Source organism: Mastigoproctus giganteus, chromosome 13, assembly GCF_048544385.1.
Source record: "Mastigoproctus giganteus isolate SK-2022 chromosome 13, ASM4854438v1, whole genome shotgun sequence".
In the NCBI taxonomy this organism is placed as follows: Eukaryota; Metazoa; Arthropoda; class Arachnida; order Uropygi; family Thelyphonidae; genus Mastigoproctus; species Mastigoproctus giganteus.
The window spans coordinates 76,330,331-76,357,104 of NC_143587.1; the positions used below are offsets into that span (position 1 = coordinate 76,330,331).

General features: G+C 41.3%; 1 long non-coding RNA gene across 1 annotated transcript; it reads left to right on the top strand.

The window, feature by feature from the left end:
• Window positions 1-3,651: 3,651 nt before the first annotated feature.
• On the top strand, window positions 3,652-26,236 carry LOC150076194 (uncharacterized). Its single transcript, XR_016547854.1, has 4 exons — window positions 3,652-3,699; window positions 10,218-10,286; window positions 12,390-12,415; window positions 26,192-26,236. It is a non-coding gene; the product is annotated as an uncharacterized LOC150076194 (long non-coding RNA).
• The last annotated feature ends 538 nt before the right edge of the window (window positions 26,237-26,774 follow it).

Here is a 26,774-nt window from a genome sequence, read left to right on the forward strand (position 1 = left end):
TGTAGTGTGGTTATTGTAGTGGTACTCTTTATTGTAGTGGTACACTACAATAAAGTAACCACACTATTGTAGAGAGGATGTGGACCTACAAGTTCCACATCCTCTCTACAATATGGTTTTAGGCACGGGCTTGGATGCGAAGACGCCTTATTAGAACCTCACCACCGTATTGATAACTTCACTTCCAAGCTCTCAAATTAGATAAGGATCGTTATGGCGATCCTTATCTAATTTGAGGGCTCTTTAGACACCTAATGGTGGGAGAACACCCTCAGTAGACATCGTTCCAATCGTTACTCTCTTCAGCTTTATAAACGTTTTAGAAATTACTTTGCTGATCGCACTGTCACCATCATCACTAAAAGAACGAAAATTCGCAGATCTGTCGCTCGTAGTTGCTTCCAAGGCTCAATTTTGGGTCCCTTGATTTGGAACCTAGTTCTTGATGATTGGCTGCTTAGAACGACTGAATTTCAAAATGTGCAATACCTTGCATATGCAGATGACCTTGCATTTTGGAGAATGGAAACTCAAGATCTGATTTATAACTCTATGCCAATAAAATAATCCTTGAACTGCCGTCGTGCTCATCTAAAAAAAAATTGAAATTATCCACAACCAAATCGAAGATTATGTTTTTAAACACAAATTATCGAAGATTGGTTTTTAAACAGAAATTAGACTATGCCCGTCTAACTTGTGTTGCACAGCTGAATTCAGAGTATCGGAATATTTTGTAAGAAAGCCAGCTCATAAAGCATTACAAAAAGTAAACTACCCATATCATTTGTCCATCCCCTACAATAATTTTTCTAGTTCTTCTTTGAAATCATTCAAACTACCCACTTCCACAACAACTGATGGAAGTTTTTTCCATCAGTCTATAAGTCTTATGAGTCTATAAGATCGGAGTTCAATAAAAACTGTAACAGACATTTTTTTATGAAATGGAACAGACTTACGTTATGAACTTTCAGTCCTCACTTTCACGCGTTCTCTCCACCTCACTACCTTTTTTTTTCAATTCTTCACCTTTCTCTGACGAATTCCGAACACCGAAAAAAAAATTCTGCTTCACATCCAAACTCACATTTTTCCTCATCAGCTGGAACCTCCTCTCACAGGACTCTCAAGCAATCCCAACTGCTTAACTTTTCATTCCTTCCTATTTGCTAAACAAAATTGACCACAATCGTCCCCTTTTGCACAAACCAAACCCTTCTCTTTAAATTTCCTGTTTATTTAACACCTCAGCATCATTACAATTCATTTCAGCTATGTCGACGCCTCCAAAAATACCTATTTTCGTGTTTACATCTTCGCAATAAGTGTTGCCAACTTACCGAAAATTCGGCCACACGGGCGCTGTTTTTCCAACACACAGGCCAGACTGCCTCTGACTTATGTCTGAAAGCCTCTTAGATAAAAGAGTTCTTAATTAATTGTGTTCTCGCGATCCCAGTGTTAACCTTTAGTAAACCCTTTTCTCGCCTGTATGCAAATGACCACTCCTCCCCTAGTACGGACCACTTTCTTCGTTTATTCTAAGTTCACCTTCTTTGAACTACTTGCTATTCTGTTTCATTTGACTGCTATTCAATTTAAAAATCTATAACCTCTTTCCTTCTAAATTCAGTATTTTTCAAACTTATTATTAACCATTTTCAAACTTAATATTCACACCTAAATATTAACCATATCTAAACTTAATATTCGAACATTAATAATAATTCTGGCTTTTCTCTGTCCTTCAAGCCTTTAATTCAAATAAATAATATTTTCATTAAATTTGTAAGAGTGTACTCTTACAAATATAATGAAAGTCTTAATTGTGTTCTTATGTGCACGTACCTCAACCGTACATAAATAAGCCTGATAGCTTTTGCTACATTTCTGGAGAAGTGGTATTAAAATCGCAGCAGAAGCCACTGTCACAACTTGTGAGAAAAGCCTATGAACTGTATTTTGGATGAAAGGTAGTAGATCAAGATAAAAGTATGGGCTCCAAAGATTCCCTGTAGTACGGTCAAGAACAGGCTGGCTTAGAGGTAGACACAATCGATGCCTTTTGCACCTTGGGAGGTGCATTATAGCCACAGAGGCCGATGCGCCAACAACTATCAAATAAAAAAAAAAAAACCTTCGGCTCGAAGGCCCGTTATTCGTGATGATTCAGTGCCAAAGGACTTGAGGGACTTGATTCTGATTCAATACCGGAAAAGGAGTCTCCAGAAGGTGCAGAGCCTAGAACGAGTATAGACAGATTTTTCCACTCTTGATACTGCAAAGCCGCATGTAAACTCAAGCGGAATTGAATGATTTGGTCAGACGTTTATGACCTCTCCAAAAACAACATTCAATTACTAGGATCACGACTTCAGTAAGCGCAGTCTTCTTGAAAATGGTATCAAGGTGTCTTCTTATAGGATGAGGCAATATTTAATTCCCTAAAAAATGAAATGGTACAGAAATAAGGGCCCCGAAGGCTTTCCAAAACGCCTGTCAGAACTTTTTAGGTAATGATAAATCACAAAATTACAATGAAATCGTGGATGAGCTCATTTCAGCGTACAGAGAGTTGGGATGCAACATGTTAAAACTTAATTTCTTACATTCCCATTTAGAATTTTTTCCTAAGTAGAGAGCGTTCTCTAATGAACATGATGGAAGGTTTGTCCAAAATATTTCGCAAATGTAAAAAAAAAAGATATCAAGGAAAGTGGAGTCCAAGTATTTTGGAACTCCGTTTTCCCTGTAGAAAAAATCTTGAAGATAGGAATGAGGTGGTCGACTACTGTTGGAACCTTGTAGGGAGACACCAATGAACGAATATAAACGACAAAATAAGTGTTTTGTTATCAGATAAACATTTTTGTAAATACAATAAGATTAATGGACCCATTGTTCGATATTTGATATAACATTTTCTTAAAATATATGAAATCTTTTTTACTAAAAACTTAGTGTTTGACTTTAATCTCTTCTCACTTAACATTACTGGGTAGTACAGCAATACGATTGCCATGATTTGAATTTAGCAACGTCCAATCTACGAGAATCACCCTGAATTTTAAATGTATTTTTTTTCGACCAGTGTTATTTATTGAATTATTATCGATTAATTGATAATTCAATTCAATTTATTAATCAATTGATTAATTGATTGGTTATACATTATTTATTGATTAATTAGGTTAATATATTGCATTTTAGAAAATGGAAAAAATATTACAGGTGAAAGTTAGTGGCTGAATTCATTGATCATCACTACGATAGCAAAAAAAAAAAGTAATTGTGAGATATTTTTCTGAGACCACGCATTTCCTTATTTGTAGCAGTTACCCTTTGTTTCTTTATTGTACTAAGTCGCCTGCAGTGATATAGTAGTGTTTTTTTTAAGCGTTCCACAGCAAAGGAATAATGCTGTTCCGTCCTCGTGACTATTTGCACCATGCAGATGATGGACAAGAGCGCATCTGACAGGATTTTCCGTTTCCATACACGATATCACCTTGAAATTGAACAAACACACTTTTCTGATATATAAGCCCAAACATCCGCTCGTCTTTCTCACTTTCTGTTTTTCCAGAAGAATGACTTACAACAAGATGAAGACCCTTCTGGTTCCAGCAGTGCTCGTCACTCTTGTTCTTCTAGTGGAAACACATAAAGAACATTTCAAAAAAATGCGCAAAATTTGTAAGTAATTTATTTATTTTATTACAGCGGATGTATAATCCAGTCGTAGTATATACTTATTTATTTTTGCCCTATTTCTTGATTCTTTTGATAAAAACAATGGACGAAGTGATATAAAGAGAGATAGAAAGAAAAGAGCACTTACGTCATTAAAAATGGAATTTACTCATTAAATAAACCGACCATTGAACGTTAAACTGGAACTTTAATTTTGACCAATATACGCTGTTCATATCTTTAATTTGGTAATAAAATATTTTTGAGAATGTGTCCTGGTAAATGTTAAAAGTTAGTACAGTTATCAGATTAATATTCTTCTTAAAAAATATTAATATGTAAGAAAGTATTTTAAATCTTATCCCTTTCAATCTTTATCCGACTTGTAAAAATATGGTAACCATTTCGCATGGATTAGTTAAATCAAAATGCAATTAGAATAAATTCATTCTTGCTTATACGTAAGTTGAAGGATCACTTATTTTTTCAGTAAATGCTGTGTGCATTTAAACATTTTGTGCATGTATACATTTTATAATTCAGTGTACAAAACTTCCAAGTTTATTTATTGCATAGTTACTAATTTTGTCGATACAATTCTCCATAATTTTGTTTAACGAACGTTGCATAGTGATAACGATGTAGTTATAGTAGTCGAAATGGGAACCTTTCTTGTAGATGGGGTGAGATTAAACCGTATGGGAACCTTCCCTTTCTCGACATAACAGAAATGGATGCAGTTAAGAACTTAAAAAAGCAGGTTAATTATATTTGACTCCAACTATGATAAAAAATTTGTCCAACTTTCTAGATTTCGTAAGCCTCAAAGGTATTTATAATGTAGGCGATCTCTTGAATATTAGGTTTTAATATCACACACAGCAGACAACACTAAAATAAATACCCGAACTGTTTAATCCTCTAGCACAAAACTGGTCAACAGGTAAGTGGATTCAACAATCCAGTAAAGTATTGTCCAAATTGTTTTCTACCTTCTGAGAAGCTTCCTGCTGATAGAAATTAGTTATGAGCAAAGCTAGCCTTCCTCTTATTAATTGAGAATACATTCCCATATCTCCAGTCCACAGGAAGATCTCTTCCTCTTGGGTCAAAATATGTTTTCGCTATCATCTCTCTTAACCGTGATTATTTGTGGCACCCTCTTATCAATCCGCGTTGGAACACTGTTAATTCCATCAATCGCCATATCTTACATTTAAAATCTTTATGTCGTCTCCTCAAAGGCATACGAGTACGTACACCGAGTGATCACTGAATTATGACCACCCCTATGAAAACTGATGCGACCCGTTAACCACGAGAGGTACAAGAGTGCAAAGTTAGTCGACCTAAGTTGCATAAATAATAATAAACTTCTTTATTGCTGCTAAGTACTGTAAATGTACTAGTAACAATAATTCTCATCACTGCGACATGGGCAGGAGTTTTACATTAAAAATGTGATTAAATTGGCAAAATTTACAGTTACATGGGAAATTATGAGTTACACAATAACATGTAAATATGAAATTATAATAATAGGAAAATATAGAGAAACTGATATCGTAACCCAGTTTGGAGGAATTTATCCCGGTTCCACAGATGAGGAACCGACTGCACAGTTTCAACCGGTTGTATTTGAGGATTAGTGTGCGCTGTGACCTCAAGGATGGCAGAGGATTGTGCCACTAACAGAAATTCCAGATGTTTGGGGCGTTTATCACTCCTGTGTACATTTCTAATGTAGTCATTAAACGCCTACTGTTAATTTACCTCGCCTGCTGTCAATTAACTATCGTAATATTTGACTGCAATTTTGAATTTATTAGAATATGGCATTTGCTTATATCATTCAAATATGAATATATTTTCTCAAATATCGTAAATGCAGATCACTTTACCCTAATTGGTAATTTAAAAATAATTATTGTTTAAAAGTAAGCGAAGATTGCCGCTATGTGAAAATTTTCAGTTCTTAATAATATTTAAAACTAGAGTTAATTATTATAAATCATTATTTGCACAATTCGCCTCACTTTCTCCAATAAAATACCCTCGCTCTGTTACTACGTGAAAAAGAAAGAACTCCAAAGATGTATTGTCGTAAGAATTTCCTAAACTTTTGCTGTTTCTTTGCCAACGGTTCTAATTCACACAATGTTCAAGTCAGGTTCTAAAATAGCATAATTACAGTGAAAGCTCCGTAATGAAAATGCATTCATGGGGAGTCGAGTTATTACATGATCACCAACTGACCGATATTTTGAAGATAAAAAGCATATAATCGAACGTTCCAAAAGATGGACAGTTGTACGACCTACCTACATACACAGAGGGATAAAGCCTAGGAATTAAATAATTAAATTTCTTATACGTATAGGGCTGTTCTGCGCACTATGGTGTTGCAAAATTCTGTGAAATGGCCAGAAATGACAGTTCTGTGTCCACTTTACTACAAGGAGAACGTTTCCCAATATCCGTATATGGTACGGGGAAGAGGGCCACAATTGGTCACTTAGTGACCTTACCAGTAGAACGGAACTATTAATATCAGGCATTCACAGGAAGACAAAAGCCTGTTCCCTGAGGAGCCAAAATCTGAGGCGCCAGTGATTCTGCCTCATTTTCGGGGAAGAAAATTTCTCCCATCGATATCGGGTAGTGCAATACCTATGGACTAATAGACCCTTACTTTGAAGACCTAACCAATGGTACCGAAAGAAAATTCCACCCATTTACAAACGTGAAGATGTCAACAAGTTGTCTCTTCAGAAGATCAAAAAGGAGGTGGAAGGGAAAGGAAGAGGGTACATGAGAGGTACGAGACTGGCAGGCCCTATAAGGCTCCAGGTATATATTTTTTTTCTTTATTTATTATACTATGCGTTCTCTGCCAAGCTGGCATCCCCGCAATATCATACAATACCATATTTAGAGACACAGTTACATGAATCCACTTATACAATATACATATATACACATAAATAGATATTTTTAAACCACAGATGCGGTTAGTCCAGTCCAGTAAAAGACGCTCGGGAAGAACAACCCCATTAGATAGAAATTTCACTAAAATGCCGTCGGTTCGTCAATTCTAAAAGGCGCACACTGATGAAGTTCCGACTTAACAAAGATGCCACTAGAAAGAAGAATCTACATTAGCTGACTTAATTCAACGAAGTCCAAAAGAAGTGATAGGTTCACCGAAGATGTGCTCTCCACATACGGTACAATATGCAGACTGCAAACACTATTAGCAGCAAATCCAGATAAACCAAATGAAGTCCACCCATCATCAGCATTCCAACAAATATATATGATCAATAAATCAGAATATGATCCAAGCTGAAACTCTTGGCAGCACTCAACTCAACAGAGGAGATCCAACGAGGTTCACCTTTTCGTAGCAGACATTCGGAATTGAGGAAGGTAGAGCACTGCGGGGCAGACACCCACCAGTAATCAGAACATTACCACATCCTACGTCTACTCTGATTAGCGCCTCCGTAGCCAGGTGGGCCGGAGCAGCAGTGCTTAGCACACGCTTCTTGATTAGACCGAGGTTCGAGCCCGTGACCACCAAATACGGAGTATGCGGAAAGGTCACGGAATAAACAATGCATATCCCCGGAGTAATATCGCCTTAGTTGCTAATGCTCCTAAAAACCAAATAACAACAACAACATCTACTCTGATAATAAATATTAATTTATCTTGATCTATTCTAATGCAGAGCTTGTGAAACTCGCACCATGTTGCATGTGTGTGACATGACACATGGTGCGAGTCTCGCAAGAGGATTTTTCCTCCTCCAGAAAATTGAGTTTTTCTAGACGAAAAACTAAATTTTCTGGAGGAGGAAAAATCCTTGCTCTCCTCGCCTGACACCGATTAATTCAGCAAAAGAGAGAAAAAAAACCCATAGAAGCTCCTCGCTTCACTGAAGACATTCTAACTCGAACCTTTTTCACCTGGTATTAAGAAGACGGCGATTATTACCACTGTGCTACTCATAAAGATTGACCATTGATATAGTCTGTGGATGTAGAGTGGTTGTGATCACTGTCCTCCTTATACCGGGCTGGAAATATGCAATTGCCAAAGCAGACTAGATGTCATTCTAAAACCTGCTCATCACAGCCATAGAAAGCAACCCAGCCAGTATAAACCCACAGAATGACCCGGATGATCTGCTGAGGGGAACCAAATACAAACCATTAGCGATCGAACAATCAAAAGAAAAAAAACCAAAACCTGGTGCTGTTCCTTGATGGACCCCAGAAATAGCCGTACTTCGAAGCCAGATGCAAAAAAACTAGGAACGATTTCCAGACAGCCCGTAGGACTTGGCACGCATATGAAGCGGGGGCTTTAACACAGCGCTATCGAGAAGCCAGAAATCGCTATACGGACGCGATACAGAAAAGCAAGAAGCGTTCCTGGGAGCGTCTAGTATCCACGACAGGAAGCACTGATCCCTGGTTTTGACCCCTGGGTGACTACAAACAAACTGCCCAGGGGGAGGTGATCAGCACTACCAGGACCTCTCAAGGAGATTATACAACCACTTGGGGGCAATCGATTGATAATATACTCGACACAATTTTCAAGAAACCCGCGACCCTAACTCTGCAAGAAAAACATAAAATCTGCGAAAAAAAATGAAAATATATCACCCCTGCGCTAGAGCCCCTTTTTACCCATGAGGAACTCGGCGTGGCTGCTACCAGGATCAAAAACGGAAAAGAAAGGAATAAAGAAAAAAAGAAGAAAAGAGAATGAACGAAAAAAAAAAAAAAAGGACAGGGATTACCCCATGAGTGTCCCAACCTGAATCAAGTGGACAAGAATAGACAACAAAGTGCAACCTAGCTCCCAAAGCCCCGAAGAGGGCACCCTACCCCTTCACCTTTAAACCCTACTCCCCCGGGGAGACGATTCTCTCGTCCCCCAACCTCATTTCTACTCTGTGTGGCATGGGCATGCCACACTGAAACTTGGGGCTGTCTTCCCTATTGGCCCCATACTTCTGTCTTTCTCCCCCCAGTCTTCAGCTCCTCCCCTCTCTATCTTAACGCTAGCGAAGCCCCACACACCTACATTTAAACACATCCAAAATATCTTTGCCCACGTCCCGGCCCAACTCCACGTCAACCCCACGATTGACGCTGGTATGTGTATGCACGTTTGTGTGTATACATGTACTTAAATACACACATATATACCTGCAATATAAATACAATATAAGAATTTTTTTTATTATTATTATTTTATTTATTTACTTTTTTTTTTTTTTAGGTCCTAGCCACTGAAATCTCAGGAAATTAGGTGGCAGGACCTGCCAGAGTAACTTAAGACTACTGGGTTCCTGGTCTGCCTCCACGGGGCGAAGGTGGGGCAACGTTGGGCCTCAGCAGGGGTCCAGCGGCTAAACGACCAGATGAACAACGGTACACGTCTCCAACTCACATATACAATATCCATACACTTTTAAATCTCTGGCATTTCCAGTGAACTGGTACATCCACAATGAAAATTATGCGAAGATGGGGAAACCCCTGGTGCCGTCTGACCGTAAATACACCTTACACCTTACCGGGCTGGAAATGCCAGAGCTTGGATCCTGTCAATAACTCAAAGGAAATTTTATGGACTTTTTTCAATGCATGGCTGAATTCTTGACTTAGTGCCCACATTATGTTATTCTTGCATTTATGCGAATAACGCTCATCCAATTGGCAATTAATGAAACAGTATCAACTAATCCTCATGATTGCCAGCTGGATAACTGGACTTATAGCGTATCAATATAGTCCAATTTCCAATGTGTGGACCAAGGGCCTGTCATTTTGTTATATGCACATATATTTTTATTAACTCTCAATGTGCTGCTCATTCTTAAATATATTTTCAGATAGCATTGCACGTTTAACATCTTTAGGACTCTAATTGGTATATCTCAGCACGTTGATTCAAATGTTCTGGCGTTCAATCGTATTAACCACTTGCTAGTTTGCCTAAGTTCTGTAGACCGCAGATGTATAAAACATGTTAAACAGACCAGTAGTTTCATTGTCTTTCTATAAGAATTTCCTTATCCACCAGTGTATTGAAAGAAACGGTATGGAATCAATAAAATAATTAATCTGAGGTGAAAATAGAGCTTGATTTCTGCGATATGAGTATTCTTCTAATTCTCTAAAAGAAGGAACACATAATTTTACATGGCACAATTTTAATATGTGAGATAAACTTAATTAGAATTATTACCATTAAAACTAATGCAACAGTTTTACAGAATTTCAGTTACCATCTCACACAATGCTGCATATTTTTACGATGATGATTTAGAAAACTCCATTAAATTATTTGATATTTGTTTAAAGCAGACTGATGAAGCATCCTCTCATTATATAACAAAGATATTGTTATCACATTTTTCAATCCATATCTCGCTGTTTTTAATTAACCATCATAAAATTATCCTGCATAATTTTTATTGAATTCTGTTTTTAATTTAGGACAAATTCGAAAAATGTTTGAAGGGTAGCAAAAACGCAGCAGAAATGATCAATTTGCACTGTGAGAAGGTAAGTACTACCATTAGAGTTTTGTTACGACGTATGATCAAAAGGGTCCAAGAACAGGATGCGTATATAATCCACTTAATCCAAAATTAAATAGAGAGATAAAAAGTAATCAAAATACATATTAAAAATAAGAAAAAAAAAAATATATATATTAAAATAAATAAGAAAAAAATATATATATTAAAATAAATAAGGGAAAATATCAGAAAATTCCATAGAAAATGTTCCATGCTGCTGGCAAAACTCCTATTTTAGTAAATATATATCTTGATGGCTTAAAGATGAAAAATTCTATGCCAATGTCTTATGCAGTTTCTGAAATTTCATGTTTTATGCTGTTTGGTGGAAGAAGAATGAAAATCCGTCCAATCGAGGATCATTCTGTAATCAATTTTTGACCAAAGAGGGCAGAAATGCTGAAGAGATCGATGAAAGTTTTGACTGGAGTGTTTGAGGAAGTTCCAACAATCATGCTACTGCCACAAGATGGTGAGCAGAATTCAAAAGAGGACATGGGTCAGTTAGGGATCATCCAAGGTGTGGTTGGCCAACTGAAGCAACCAATGCTGAAAAATTTGCAATCGTTGAAATGAAAAAATTGAAACTAATCAATTAAAATGTCTCAATTTGAAAACGAACTTCACGGTTCCCAGAGAAGCATTTTATCAATAATACATGGGCATATGGGAACGTTCCAAAGTTTCTGGAAGACGGGTTCCCGGAAACACCTCCATTTCTCTTGCCAAACATCTGAGCGTGGAGTCATCAAAAGAGAATTAATTTAATATTAATTCTTGCTAATGCAGATAACATTTTAATACCTTTTGGTGAATAGTGATGAAACGTGGCTGTATTTTTATGATCCTGAACCCAAAGAAAGCATGCGCAGTGGAAGTACAAGGGATCGCCAATGGCAAAAAGTTTCGAAGACAACCACGAGCTGGAATGGTGTTGGTCTCAAATTTCTGGAGAATAAAGGTTGTTATTAATCGATTACCTCGCACTAAAACCACAATAAAGGGGAATATTATTCCAGCATTATGTCAATGTTAAAATCATCAATTCGGGGGGAAAAAGAGGAGGAAAGTCATCTGGGTTTGCCTTTCTATGACAGTAGAAATGCCGATTTGAACAATTAAAACAATCCTAGACAGTTCAGTTCTCCCTCCCAAATGACTTATTTGTTCAGAGATCTCAAGTTTCGTCTTCCTGGAACTCATTTTTAAGTTGTAGAAGCTTAGTTTCTTACCAATTTCCCCCCTTTTCTTGTGTTTAATTTTATACTCTTTGCATATTAAATAGAAGTGTATTGAACTTCGTAGTGATACATTGCAAAATATAATAAATTAATGTAAAATTTTGTACCTACGTCTTCTATACCTTGTTCTCTGAATTTTGTTTGACCACCACTTGTAGTCTAAACAAACAGACACACAAAAAAAAAAAAAAAAAAAACAACCGGGACAAATTTCAGCCGTAACTCATATTACACTGCTGTGCAAAATTTAAGGACCAGTCTGGTTTTCAACTACAGTTTCGCATAGGAGGGGCTGGATATGGGAAAAGCATACCAAAGGAACCTCGTGAGGTAAGCAAATTATTAAAGATTTCCGTTTGAAAATTCCAGGGTGTTATTTTTAATAATTTTTTTTTTTTCAATTTAATTTAATTATTTCATTTTAATGATCTTGTTTTATTAAGTGTTGTACATAAATAAATATGTTTAATTTATTACTATTTTTTGTAGAACAATTTTGAGTATCATTACAAATATTTTAATTAGTGAGCACCATTGGCAACAAAGATTTCTAATCTAATTAATTTGCTGCAGGTCTAGCACAGTTCAAATGTCTGCAACAGGCGCGGGAGATATTGCACAGAAAAATCGAATACATTAAATATTGGACTAAACATTACAAAACAATGTATTCACTTTATCAATATACTTAGTTTATTTATTTTATATTGTTATATTTTTTCATATTTATTTGAGTATAAATGTTTTTATTTTTTTATATTTTTGCTGTTTCTTTCTAAACAGTATATTAATTTTTTTTCTCTCACTTTCTCTCTCGCTGTCTGTCCCCTCCCCTCGGTCTCTAGATGAAGGAAAAGATAGCCTTAGTCCCGTGAGTATTACGAATTTAATTTTAATAAATTTCCTAATTAAATTGATTTAATTTATGAGTTCTTGCGGGCGTAATAAAATTTAGAAAATAAATAAATATTGTAATTCTCGGTTAATAATTTTAATAAAACATTTTCATAAATTTATTACTGTATTTCCCGGTGTATAAGACGTATTTGTTATTTAAAACATATATATATATACACCGATGAGCCAAAACATTATGACTACCTACATAATATGATCTTGGTCCTCCACGTACAACCAAAACAGCTCGAACCTGGCGAGGCGTGGACGCTATAAGATCTCTAAATGTGTCTTATGCTATTTGGTACCAACACGTAACCAGCATGTTGATTGTTGTATGTTGTATGTTGATTACATACATGTGTCCTGGTTTGAAGGGGTTTCGTTTGAGAATTTAATGGCCGAGGAGAAGGAGAAATAATTTAAAGAAGCTAGAATTTTGGTGTGGGTCTTGCGCTGGCATACAGATAGAGAGCGAAGGAGCCTGAAGGCTAGGGGGGCGGGGGAATAGCTAGGAAAGACTGGGGTCAATAGAGTAGACAACCCCAGAATGTCCGATAAAGGACGACAGACTTATGAGTTCTTTCCGAGTGTAGAAATTGTGGATATGAAGAAGAAACCATGGCTACAGTTTGGATTGAACTCGATGTTTCTATTGACTGGACATGGACTCGCCTTGAGGCTAAATCAGTTGGGGCTGGTGGACAGTGGACTTTGTCATTGTGGTAGTCCAGAGACATCATTGCATATTATGTTTGAATGCATAATATATGCTGATTTGAGGCATGAATTAGAGATGTCTCTTGGAAGTCTGGAGAGGGGTGGTCTGTGGATCATGTTTATGAATAAGTGTTTCTTCTCGTATTTTAATAAATTTGTAGTTATGGTATTTACTCGAAGGAAAAGGATACGGGAAGATAGTAGTGGCCCGTCTCCTCATGGAAGGGACGGGAACTCCCATAACTGAGATAAATGGATTAATCAAGATTAATCTTTCTTATGGGAAGCCTAGTGGCCGATTTAAAGTTTTTAATTAATTTGTGTTGAGTTGTGTTATATTATTTTGATTAACAAAATATTTTAAATTAGACTAGCAAAAATTACCATTTTCATGACATTAACCATGGATGGACTTCGGTCCAGGGAATGGTCGTCTGAAAACGGGAACTTAATGGAATAATGGAACCCCAGAATGTGCCAGTGGGGCATTCCCATGTCCCACCAGAGAGAAAGATGTGGGATGGCAGGGGGGAGGCACCAAGAAGGCTGTTGCCTCCACCTCTGCCAGGGGAGGTAGGAAAGTGTGCCCGGCAAGGGAGCGGCACAGGTCGCCGTATGGCCTGGCGGCTGCATGTCCGCTTGAGTCAGGTCCTTGGTTGGGTCCTAGTTGTCCAATCCGAGTGTAGATTCCTGTCTGTGGTTGTCACTTGGCAGCAAGACAGGTGCCTTAGTCAGGTCCGTAGTTGTGGGTATTTAGTCCAGTCTGTGGTTACGTATGTCTCTTGTCTGGAGTCATGGTCATTAGTTTTTGGATCCTGGGTCCATTTGTTGGATCCGAGTTTGTCGAGTCCGGGTGTAGGATCCTGTCCGTAGTTGTCACTTAGCACCAGGACAGGTCCATTAGTCAGGGCTGTGGTTGCGGGTGTTTGGTCCAGTTTGTGATTACTTCAGTTTATGCTGTTTCTTCCTGGGATGCAAACCCTTTGTGGATTGTCTTGTTGGTGACTGTCCGTGCACCTTATATGGTTGTTTGTAAAGTCATATATTGTGGGCGTGAGAATCGCTATTATGGCTGTGGGGGGCGGAAGAGTATGCCTTCTGCAAAAAGACCTTGTGCAAAGTTTGCCAGTGCTTTGTAGCTGTAAGCGTTCAGAGCAGTAAGGAGTAAGGTGTTTGGAGCAGTAAGCGTTCCTCTTGATTCTCTGGTAAATAATGTAATTCTGTAATTAGTCGGCATCGGAGGTCTTCATAAAGCTTGCAGTGTTGCATTAAATGCTCCCATGTTTCCACTAAGCCACAATGACAGAGGGAAGTGCTGCTCAGTCCAAAGGTCATCCTACACCCGGACATTTTGGGCCAGCTTGGGTATTTTGGGTATACAGCCGAGACAGTTGGGAAGAATTTTCGCGTTATTTGCCCTTTTGTTGAGTTTTGCCGCCGTGTTTGCCAGGTTTGCTGGTGATGTACAATTAGTCTTCTTTTCTCTATTTTCGGTTCGCTGGCTATTTAATGTGAAATTTAGGCAGGTATCCGGTATGCCTCTGGAAAGGCTGTAGAGGAGTCCACTGCGTATCACTTCCAGGTCCAAGGGGAGGGCACCCGTGAGCACCCGTGAGCACCTGAAGCACGTGTGTACTCAGTGTGTTGCAAGCTCGTGAGATAGTCAGCAAGATGCACCTCTGTATGGTTTCTAGTTTTCTTTTATTAGTTGCAGTGGTTGATTTCTTGTACCAGACCCCCGAGGCATAGAGAATGACTGGCAGGAACACAGTTTTGTGAAAAAGAGCAAGGGTTTTCTTCTTTATGCCCTAGTCCTTGCGGTGATTCTTGCAAATAGTGATGAGTAATTTCTGATTTTATTTCTGAGATAGTTAAGGTGGGGGGTAAAGGATAGGTTTCTATCAAGGACAACCCCGAGAAATTTCATTTCTGTGGTCATCTTGACCGTGGTTCCTTGTACTTTTATTTGGGGGGGGTCTCCTGGTGTCCAGGGTTCCCCGAAGTAGGATGGAGCTTGTCTTAGTGGACGATATCTTCAGGTTATTTTCGTCAGCCCATTGTTGTAGAGTGGCGAGCGCTCCGTTTGCTGTGTTTTCCAGCTGTGCCCTGGAGTTTTCTGCCAGTGTCAGGACAAGGTCATCCGCATACGCCTGTGAGGCTGCATTTCCGAGGTTGAGGTTGAGGAATCCGTCCAGGACAACGTTCCCGAGCAGTGGGCCCAGGACGGAGCCCTGTGGGCATCCTCTGTAGATGCGTCTGGTTATTGTACTGTAAGGAGCAGTGACTTTTACTGACCTGTCGCACAGGTAACTGCTGATGCAATTGTATAGATTACTTGGGAGTTTGGCCTCAGGGAGCCTGCTGAGGACGCACGGCCACCAGAGGGAGTTAGGTAGACTGTAGAGTGTATTTAGTGTCAAGCGGCACCAGGAGTTTCCCCCATCTCCGCGTTGCTTTCATTGTAGGTGTGCCAGTTCACTGGAAAGGACAGAGATTTAAAAGTGTGTAGATATTGTATACGTATAGTGCTATGTACCGTTGTTCTTCTGGCCATTTAGCCGCTGGGCCCCTGCTGAGGCCCAAGTTGTCCACACTGAGCCCCGTGGAGACAGGCCAGGTATATCAGCATTATAATTAATTACTCTGGCAGGTCCTGCCACCTAATTTCCTGAGATTTCAGTGGCTAGGACCTAAAAAAAAAAAAAAAATTTGATCTTTTGCGTGGCGGGGGTAAGAGTGCTAGGATTTGAAAGGCCGAAACTATTGGCAAACAGTAATTTGGACATGATTAAATTTGGACGTGTAGGGCAATCGCTTGTGTACAGATAGAGTAGGGGAGGGAGACTGAAGACTGCGGGCGAGAGACAGAAATATGGAGTCAATAGGGAAGGCGACCCCAATAGGTGTCAGTGGGGCATGCCCATGCCCCACCATAAGGAAAATTGAGGGTGGCGAGGAAGGGAGGAGACAAGAGGACAGGCACCTTCTCCCCTGCCAGGGAAGTGGAGTGGAAAGAAAGCCATGCCCAGCTCGGTCGCCAATTGGCGCACTGGCAGCAAATCTGCTGTTCAAGGTGGGGAAAAAGATATGGGTCCAAAGAAGAAGTCGGAACCAGTTCCCCGATGTCGTTCATTGGCTATCCATCCAAGTAGGTTGAGATCAGTCACATTTATGGGTTATATACACGACCAGGGTAGTCTCGTGGAGTTTCTCTTTTACATCCCGGATGGGTTTGGTCCGTTGATCCTGTTTCCATCATCAGGAAGGGTGGTCTAGTGCTGCTTATAGTCCGGTGTTGTGGAAGTTTAATGTCTGCTACAAGGCATACTGTGCCCTTAGTTCCTGATCGCAGAACAGGTTCTTCTTCTGGCAAAGAGTTCCTGTGCAAATCTGGTGAGGTTCTTATATTCTTCGCTTGTGTCCAAGAGATGATGCTCCTGGCCTCGCGGCACGTAGGTCAATCTTGTTATTAGATTTCCACGTAGGTCCTCGCAGTTTGTACATTCGTGCATGAGGTGGGTCCGGCTTTCCGGTTCGCCACATGAACAGCTGGGGTCTTGGAGGAGGCCCAGAGATGTTAGTTTCTCGTTGAAGGGGCCGAGACCCGTCAATAAGTAGGTGGCATATAGGCCTGGGTGGAACCATACAGGTAGTTTTGGGAAAAACCTGTCTACATCAGGTATGAAGCGTCGTGTCACCTCTCCTTTGGTTGAGTCTGTCCACCTGTTTTGCCATTCCTGTTTTAAGTGTGCCAAGAGCCGAGCCTTTTCCATTTTTATATTGTTTGTGGGTTCAATCATAAAGCCCGAGCACAGAGATTCCTTTTGATATGTAGTATGCTAGTCCGCATCTGATCACTTCGAGATCCAGGGGTAAGGATCCAGTAAGAACCTGGAGCGCCTCCGTGCTCACAGTATTGCAGGCTCGGGTTATTTTGAGCAATATTGTTCGTTGTGTTGAGTCCAGTATTCTTTAGTTGGTGGTCAGTCTGGTTCTATGGTACCATATTGGTGCACCGTATGTGATCGCAGGGAGAAAACTAGTCTTGTAGTATAGCAACATGGTTTGTTTACTCAGCCCCCAGTCCTTGCGTGATACTCGCGCAATCAGCCCTGAGTAGTTCCTAATCTTCGTCCTGAGATGCTGTTGGAATGTGAGCTTGCTGTCAAAAATGATCCCGAGGTATTTCATTTGTTGGGCGAATTTGATTGTAGCGCGATTTATTTTAATTTGCGGTGGCCTCCTTATGTTCAATGTTCCCTTAAGCAAGATGGAAGTCGTTTTGGCAGGCGAGATCTGTAGAAAGTTCTCCATAGCCCACCGCTGTAGAGTATACAGAGCTTGATTTGCTCGAGTCTCAAGTTGTGTCCTATTATCTGCCGTCACAATGAGAATTAAATCATCCGCAAATGCTTGGGTTACCACCTCCCCAAGGCCGGTGTTCAGAAAATCATCAAATACTATATTCCGCAGCAGTGGACCGAGTACGGAACCCTGGGGGCACCCCCTGTGGATGTTCCTGCTGATCTGTTGGTATGGTACTTTCACTTCTATTTTTCTGTGTGAGCGGTAGCTTTTGATATTATAAAGGTTGCTTGGGACCTGTGCCATTCTGAGCCTGCCCAGCACGCTCGGCCACCAAAGTGAGTTGAACGCCCCGGCAAAATCCACTGCAATAGCGAGAAAGTACTTCTGTTGGCAATCATTCACTGATATCAGTAGGTTTCTCATCGCATCGACAGTCGAGTGACCTGGCTTGAATCCGAATTGGTTTTTTGCCTCAAGGTTGGCACTGGAGTAGTAGTGTTCTTTCCGTCTATGGAGGAGCTGTTCATATAGCTTACTTAAAACTGTTAGGAGCGCTATGGGTCGATATGATTCCGGGAATGCCGGATTTTTGCTTGGGGATTTGAGAATTAATTTGACATTTGCTGTTCTCCACTCCTTAGGGAAGTAGCCAGCCTCCAGGCATCAATTGTACGGCCTTAAGAGAAGTTGGGGTTCTAGGTCAGCAACCTTCTTTATGATTTCAGGTTCAAGCATATCTCTTCCAGGGCATCTTTTGGGCCTAATCCGGGCAGTCCCTTCTTGGAGTTCCTCCATTGTAAATGGTTGTTCTATTTGTTCCGTGAGGTATTCTTCATTTTCTTTGCACAGCTTGAATTGTTGTTCACCGGTTGGCTGTGCTGGTTCCTTCAGAATTGCGTTTAGGAGGTTGTTGACTGATTCCTCCCACGTTGTTGTTAGAGTGCCTTGTGGAGTTCGAGTCGTCGTGAGGACTTCTCCCCTCGGGAGTTTATTCGTAGTTACTTTGTATATAACCCCCCAGGATCCGCATTTCCAACTGTGGAGACAAGTAACTCCCAGGATTTTCTTTTACTCTTTTGGATTTTGTCTGTGTATAGATTTCTTGCCTCCCTATAGCGTTGTCTTAAGGCCTCCCTCAGCCTGCGGCCAAGACCTGCGGGCTCTTTGGAATTGTTTCCTTCTCTTTGCGACCTCCTTCCTAAGGGTCTGCAGCTCCCGGGTCCACCATGGGACCATTCCTGGGGAGGGTCTCTTCTTCTTTATGGTTGCACTGCTGGACTCTGTGATTATGTTAGTCACTGTTCTTTGAAGGATGTCTGGATCAGTTTCCTTCTCTATTTGTTGTTGTCTAGCTTTGATAGCTGTGGCTAGGTGAACCGCAAACTGATTCCAGTCCGCTTTGTGGATTGCAAATCTGTTGGTGAGATATCTGGTGATTGGGGTTTTGGGTAGCGTTCTTGAGATTCGGTACGTGATCACCCGGTGATCGGATATTGTCCAGGAATTTTCGACTGTCCATCTGTCGATGTGCGCGGCGATATTGGCTGTGGCTATTGTTATGTCTATGTCTGCTTCCCAAAGCAGGTTGCAGAATGTGGGCAAATGGTGTGGCTGGTTAAGGATCACAAACGGCGAGGTGGCTAGGAAGTCTACAAGTAGCTGACCATTGTGCGTAGCTCTTCTGCTCTCTGTTTTGCTGTGCCATGCAGGCGACCGACAGTTCACGTCTGCTCCCACAATGATCCGCTGGTTTGGTAGGATGTCAAGTAACTGTTGCAAGTAATTTATGGCAGTTGTGATATCCTATCCTGGTCTAGAGTAGAGTAGAGGGATATGGCGTAGAAGGCTCCTATTGGTGTGATGACATGGGCGCAGGCTGCCCATGGTGTGCACAGCTGTGCGATCTTCGTTGCCGTGATGTCCGGGTTTTGGACCAGGACCGCGGCCCAGGGAGTGTCCTCATTAGATTGGATTAGTTCATATGCAAGTGGGTAGCCCCTTACTTGTTTGGAATGTGCATAATCCTGCACATTCCAAACAAGTAACGAGCGCTGATATCCTGCTACTTCGGTTCCTGAAGTAGCAGGATATCAGCGCTCTCTTGGTCGGCCTTAAGGCGTAGCTTGTCAGCCACAGCCCTGGCTCTCTGTGCATTATGCTGGAATATTTTCATCTCTGTGGTGTTGAATTTCTTAGTTGTAGTCGCCATAATCAGTTATAGTTTGGTGCATGCTCTTCGCTTTTTTTTGATGTATGAGGGACAGTTGGGGTCCCTTATCGAGTGTTTGCAATCCATTTTTACCAACTTGCAATTAGCACAGATAGGGTCTTTGTCCTTATTTGGACAGTTTTTAAACTCGTGTTCCCGCTCTGTACAATGGCGGCAGGTGGGCTGAGTCTGAGCGCAGGTGTGGGTAGTATGCCCGAATTTACAACACCAGAAGCATTTTGGGACGGGTACGTACTCCCTGAAGCGGTGGCTGCCCCAGTTGATAAAGACTCTGTTTTGCTGGCATATACAGTAGTCTTCCAGGCTGCTGGTGAGAGCTCTACCACCCAGTTGGTGGCGTTTCCTGCTCTAGCTTTAGTCTGAAATCTCGGAGTAACGATGGTTGATGGTACCTTCCCTGGATAGTCTTGCTGTAGGTTTCTCATCTACAGCTCTCTTTGGATCTCAGTCGGGGATATGTCCTTGCCCAAGTCGTATATAATTACACCTTTCTTTTCGGTGGTAGGGCCTCTAATCCAAGTGTGTGGATTCTTTGATTGTTTAGTATCAGGTTTGCATCCGCCTTTGTGTGGGTTTCAATGATAACACCCACATTTCGAGTTTTGCGAACCGATTTGATTTTTGCCGCCTTTAAGTCTTCTGTAAGGTTGTTTACTACTATGCTCTTTACCTCTTCGATGGTGTGGACTTCATCTTTGGAGGTCGGTCTTACGATGACTAGGTGAGGAGTTGGCAAGAGGGTCTTGCGTTTAGTGGTAGATTCCTTAGTTACTGTTTGGTTGGTGGGTTGCTGTGTCCTTAGCACTTCAGCAAAAGTGGGAGCTCGCTGTTGCACTTTGTTCGCCCTACTTTCAAGATAGGCATCAAGCCTGGCAGTTATTTTTTCATTTTCCAGGTGCGTTTGGTCCAAAATTGTTTCTAGTTTGATCCACAGGGAAGCGATTTCAGCTCTTAGTCCTGTAGTCACTCTGCTGCTCTGCTTCTTGAATAAGTTTTCAAGGGCGGTTCGCAGGATTAGTTTCTGTTCAGGGACGGTGCCCTTGGGCAAGGTTGAATCCAGTGGTGGTTCCTCTTGTTTCTCTACGGTAGAATCTCGTTGGGAGGCATGAATCTCTTGTGATTCTCTCGTGTCGGTTTGTGAGCGGGTTTTCCTTTTAGCGGAGGGGGCTCCGGCGCGGGGATCCACCGGCCCCTCGTCATGCTCGATGACTGTAATGTCATCCTTGTTGGTATGCTGCAACGAGGTTTGGGTTTTATTGGTTTTACCTTCCATGTTGGAATAATTTCAAATAATCGAAGTAGGTCCGGATTTCGGGGTCGGTAGGGTGTTGCTTCAGTAGAACTTGATTTTTGGTGCAGGAAGACACCCGCTACAAGGTCGTAGTCCAATTTGGTGAATTTCTGTGCACTAAAGAAGATTTTGCCTGTCCCCCACAAACAGGTGGGGGGAAACAGTGAACTTCTTCCGTTCGATGACTACAGGAGAAAGTATGCAGCAGTGGGTGGGAGTGGGGGAGAAACAATCACTAACCCTGTCGCCACTTGACCTTGCCAGGAGCTTAAGTGACGTGTTGCCTTAAGCAGAATATCACTCGGTTCGGCTGCGTTGAATGAACATTAAGCCCGCTGTTGGTTTCGACTTTTTATTAATTGGAATATGAATGCTTAAAATTAAAATGTGTTGGAGCTCTCTTTCAGCCCGATAAAAACACTGTTGGGGCACCCTCCCCAGTCAAGTGCACAATACCAATGTGGCCTCCGCTTTATAATCGGTGCCTCTCTATGGCACTGCTGCCAGCCACATCATGGTGACCATTGTAGTCTGGCAAACAAAGGACACAGATAAAAACGCTGGTAATTTGCTAAATTCCCAAAAGTTTGCAAAATTGTCTCACCTAGGGAATCCTCAGATGAATGTCTTTCGACGAGAACACTTTTCTTGGCGAACTAAACACTTAAAACTCATATTTTAACACAAAAATCAGGAGCTCGTAAAAACAGTGTCTACTCGTAACGGCAGCCGCATGGCTAGCTTCCGGGAGTAAGGTTAATGAAGCATGGACCACTTCTGACCACAGAGCAATCACCTATTCTCTTCGCCGCTCCGTGGATCGCATTCCCCCAATACCAAGGGATGTAGTGCGATTCTGCACAAAAAAAGCTGACTGGCCACGCTTTCAAGCCGAACTTGTAAGAAGGCTTCATGAAGATTCTTCACAACTGAATCACATCACCTCTGAGAACTGTGCAGTTTCCCTCTCCAAGACCATCAAAGAGGCCTGTGCTATGGAAATCCCCAAGAGAAGGCCCTTCAAAAACGCAGTCCCTTGGTGGAATGCTGAACTACAAGACATGAGGAAGGAAGTCCACCAAGCTCGTAAAACTTTTCAGAGAGACCGTGCTCACCTCCCACCCTTGAAGGTAGAAGCCGCAAAAGACAGTTACCGATTCTTAAGAAACAGTTACACTACCATGATTAGACGCTGCAAAAAAGCCTCATGGCAGAATTTGGTCTCGATCACAGGAAATGATAACCCCTGGGGAGTTGTCTATCGTATCGTTGTGAACAAACTCCCTAGAGGTGAAGTCCTCAGTACAACTGTAAAGCCTGATGGTTCTTCCACCTTCACGTGGGAGGACTCTGTCCATAACATGCTAAATGCCCTCTTTCCAACAGATGATGCACAGCTAACTGAAGAGCAACTACAGATTGTTACCGCTAACGATTCTTACACAACAGAAAATACTGAAGAACCTTTTACAAATGACGATCTAAAAGCTGCACTGGACAAAACTAAAGAAAATAAAACTCCTGGCAATGACCTCCTCGAGGTGGATGTTATCAAGAAATTTGCAACCTACTTCCCTAACACCATGCTCGCCACTTTCAACAGACGCCTAATGGAAGGCCACTTTCCTGCTATCTGGAAGGAGGCATGCCTTAAACTCATCTTGAAGAACACAGACAAACCACCTGAAGAGCCAAAATCTTACAGGCCAATTGCTCTCTTGCCAGTCCTCGGCAAACTTCTGGAAAGGCTTCTACTCAGCAGGTTGTCAAAATGCTACTCTGAAGAAAACCTAATTTCTCCACTTCAGTACGGTTTCAAAGCTGGTTGCAGCATTGAAAATGCTCTTCTTAAATGTATCTACTGCTTCAAGCACTCAAGGCAAGTATGCGCTAGCCATCACAGTTGACTTTGCTGGAGCGTTTGATCGGCTGTGGTGGCCAAGTATTCTCAGAAGACTCCGACAAAGCACCACTCAACCTTTATAGCTGTGTCAAGGAGTACCTGAGACACCGCACTGTCCATGTTAGTACCAGGTACAAGTGTGTCACTAGCCAGGTCTCCCGAGGCTGTCCCCAGGGCTCGGTCCTGGGGCCTTTCTTTTGGTCAATCGTCCTGGACGAGTTCCTTGGGATGGACTTGGGGATGACTCAACTCCTTGCGTTTGCTGACGATTTCGTTTTGGTGGTGCATGGTGACACAAGAGCTGATTTAGAGGAGCGAGCAAATTGTGCACTAACTAAGCTCCAGGATTGGGCAGCCATTCACCGACTAAAGATCTCAGGAGAGAAAACCAAATCTATATTGCTCAAGGGAACGCTCCAACTACGAAGACCACCGGTTATCAAAATTGACAACACCTCCATAAAATTATACCCAGAAATCAAGTATTTAGGAATTGTCTTAGATATGAAGCTAAATTTCCATCCTCACTTGAAATATATGTCACAGAAAATAAAAAAATACTCGGCCATGATCATCCGTATAATCCGTACAGACTGGGGCCTTAAGCGCCGGGCTCTTACCCTCATCTATAATGCCATATTTGTGCCAATAGCTTGCTATGGAGCCTCAGTATGGTGTACTAGGGCCTCCCTTGACCGAAATCGCCGTAAACTAGACTCCATACAGCGTTTTATTCTCCTTGCCGTAACAAGGGCGTGCCGTACATAAGCACCCCAGCTCTACAGGTTCTAGCTGGATGTATACCCCTACACCTAGAGGTAATAAGAAGAGGATTGTATCAACGATTAAAGAAGAGTATTCCCACCGAAACAGCAGGCATCACTCTTAACCTTGATAATAACCCGAAACATGAAAGGAAGAGAATCTCTGAAATTATGTACAGGACCTGGCAAGAGACATGGGACACCACCAACAAAGGATTGATAACGAAAAAGTTCATTCCCTCTGTGAACCTCATCAGTCCAAAGCCTCCTCCCTGGTACTCACCAGGCCTCCATACTACATTTCTATTGACAGGCCACGGACCCTTTAAAGCGAAGCTAACATCCCTAGGCATAGAAGAAGGTCCGCTGTGTCACTGCGGGGCTGAAGAAACGTGGGATCACGTGATGTATGACTGCCATGAATATGACGAGTTTCGGCTATTTTTACCACTAAAATGCAAGAAAATCCCCGTCATTGTGAGCACTTCATTATAATGGACGAGCAGCGCTACGCCCTTTACAGAGTTTGCACAGTCTGTCTTCACTGCTAGACGGGTTAGGCACCCAAACACCACCCATTGAAGATCAAAGTAAGAAAATTCCTGAATATAACAGTCCTCTCTGTAGAAGGAGGAAAAAAAACAGAAACCCTCCTTCCTTCCTTCGTCGTCCCAGGAGTGACAGAACTCACACCAGCACAGCTCAGCTGCTGCCTTTAGGCCTCCCTAGCCACGCTCCCTTGCGTGGTCCTTTGCCTCCACTCCCCGGTGGGTTGGGGAGTTCATCCCTGGTGTCCTCCCCCCTCGCCACCCCTCTTTTTCACTCTGGTGGGGCATGGGCCTGCTCCACTGACTTGGGGTCATCTTCCCTATGGACCCCGTATCTCTATCTTTTCCCCCCAGTCTTCATTCTCCCTCCCCTTCTCTAACTTACAACTAGTGTCCGAATCAACTCCAAATTGCTTGAGCCCTACACCCAAAAACTTAACATCAAATCGCCCAACTAGTACTTCCTTTGTTTTGGCTGACCTCTATTTATAGCGTGTTTTTTTTTTTTCTTTTAGGTCCTTGCCACTGAAATCTCAGGAAATTAGGTGGCAGGACCTGCCAGAGTAAATAACTATAACAGTGGTGTACCTGGTCTGCCTCCATGGGGCGGAGTGGGGCAACGTTGGGTCCCATTAGGGGCCCAGCGACTAAATGACCAGATGAACAACGGTACACGACACTACACAAATACAAAATCCATATACTTTTAAACCTCTGGCATTGACAGTGTTCTGTTTCACACCCACAATGTATAGCACGCGGAGATGGGGGGAACCCCTGGTGCCGTTTGACACTAAACACACTCTACACACACTCTACACTCTAGCTTCCGGGAGTTAGGTAGGTAGTAAACGTCACATTTCGTGGCACATGGATGAGTGGACCCAGGGTATCCCATCAGAACATCGCCCAAACCATGACACCCCGCCATTGTCTTGTTTTCGTCCCACATTGCATCCAGGCGCCATTACGTTCCCAGGTAAACGAGGCACACTTACCTGGTGCAAAGGAAACGTGATTCATCGGACCACACGACTTTCTTCCAATCATTCAAGGTCCAGTTTCGATGCTCACTTCGAAACTGGACCTTGAATGACTGAACCATGGTTAGCATGAGCACTTGGAGCGGCCTGCAGCTACGCAGTCCTAATTTCATCACGGTTCGATGTGCTGTGTGTTGTGACACATTACTTCCGTCACCAGCATTCCAATTACCGGCGATTTGCACAAATGGCATTTACTAAAATAAAAATAGAGAAATAATATTATTACATTACTCGACATATACAGATACTTTGTTTTATTATAAGGGAAGGACACAATTTCTTCAATTCCCTGTACGACGAGCAGTCCTCCTTAGATTACGGCTGATTGGCTCTTGTAGTATTTTTTTTCTGCCACATTTCCGCTTGAGTTAGTCGATCTCAGGCGAATGTAGTACAGTTTTTTCTCCCGGAAACTCGGGTTTTTCCGGGTTATAAGGCTTCTCTATATTATGATATTAACTGCGTGTATTCTAGTTGTTGCTGACTGAGAATGATTTCTTCTTCTAGAGTGAAAAATTTGCAAATTATATCTGAGGCCAACCATTTTGGCCATTGGTTATTACTACGTCTTGCAGTAATATCTCTTAACTCCCAAGTTTGATAAATTCTTAAAAGCGGAAAGAAGAAAACAATAATCCTGTTCACCTTCTGCTTCTGCAAATGATTATTCCTACTTTGTTTAAGTAAAAACTGCATCATTTTATTGTTTTGTGTTATTTTGAAGTTAAAATAAATTAATGAATCTGAAGAATATTCATTAAAATTATTGTTTTTTTATTATTTTTTGAAGAATTTAATAAACATAAAAATGCTACTAAAATATTTAATATAATCAAATTGCTCGATATTAATTATTTATTGCATTTATTAAAGTAAATTCAGTAACTCATCATTCTAATTTTGTTCGTTTGAATTTCTTTAATGTATTTATTTATTTTAGGAAAACTGTTCCGGGATGACATTTAAAAATAAATGGGAGATCGAGAAGGTAAATAGATTTGTAAATTTTATAATATGCAGAAACAAATCATTCCTTTAAGGTGATCATTCTTTCAATCATTCATTCATTCTTTTTTTTTTTTTTGTTAGCGTATCGGCTTCATGCACCTCCCAAACGTTTTACATATACTCTAATCCAAACCCAAGTCGAGATTCGAACCCGCGTCCTTTGAGTTGCCAAATAAGCACTTTACCCACCCGGCTAACCCGGTCGGCACCCAGCTGAATGGTTAGCATAATAAACGCATTCCTCTTGATGGTGATGTTCCAGAGGGACGTGGTAAGAATGTAAAGCAGTTCTAAAAACCTTTATTCATTAAGTCCTCAATGGCTTTCTGCATCTCTCCATATTTAAAATTGTTAAGCTCATGTTCGTTGTGGCACGTCTTTGACAAATGACACATAAATTTGTAGCATTGCTACTACATACCCGTATAAAAAAAAAATTATATTTACCCCTCCCTCCCTACATGACGACATAAGTCAATGAAGTTTACAGCTACTCATTTGAGAAGAACAATATC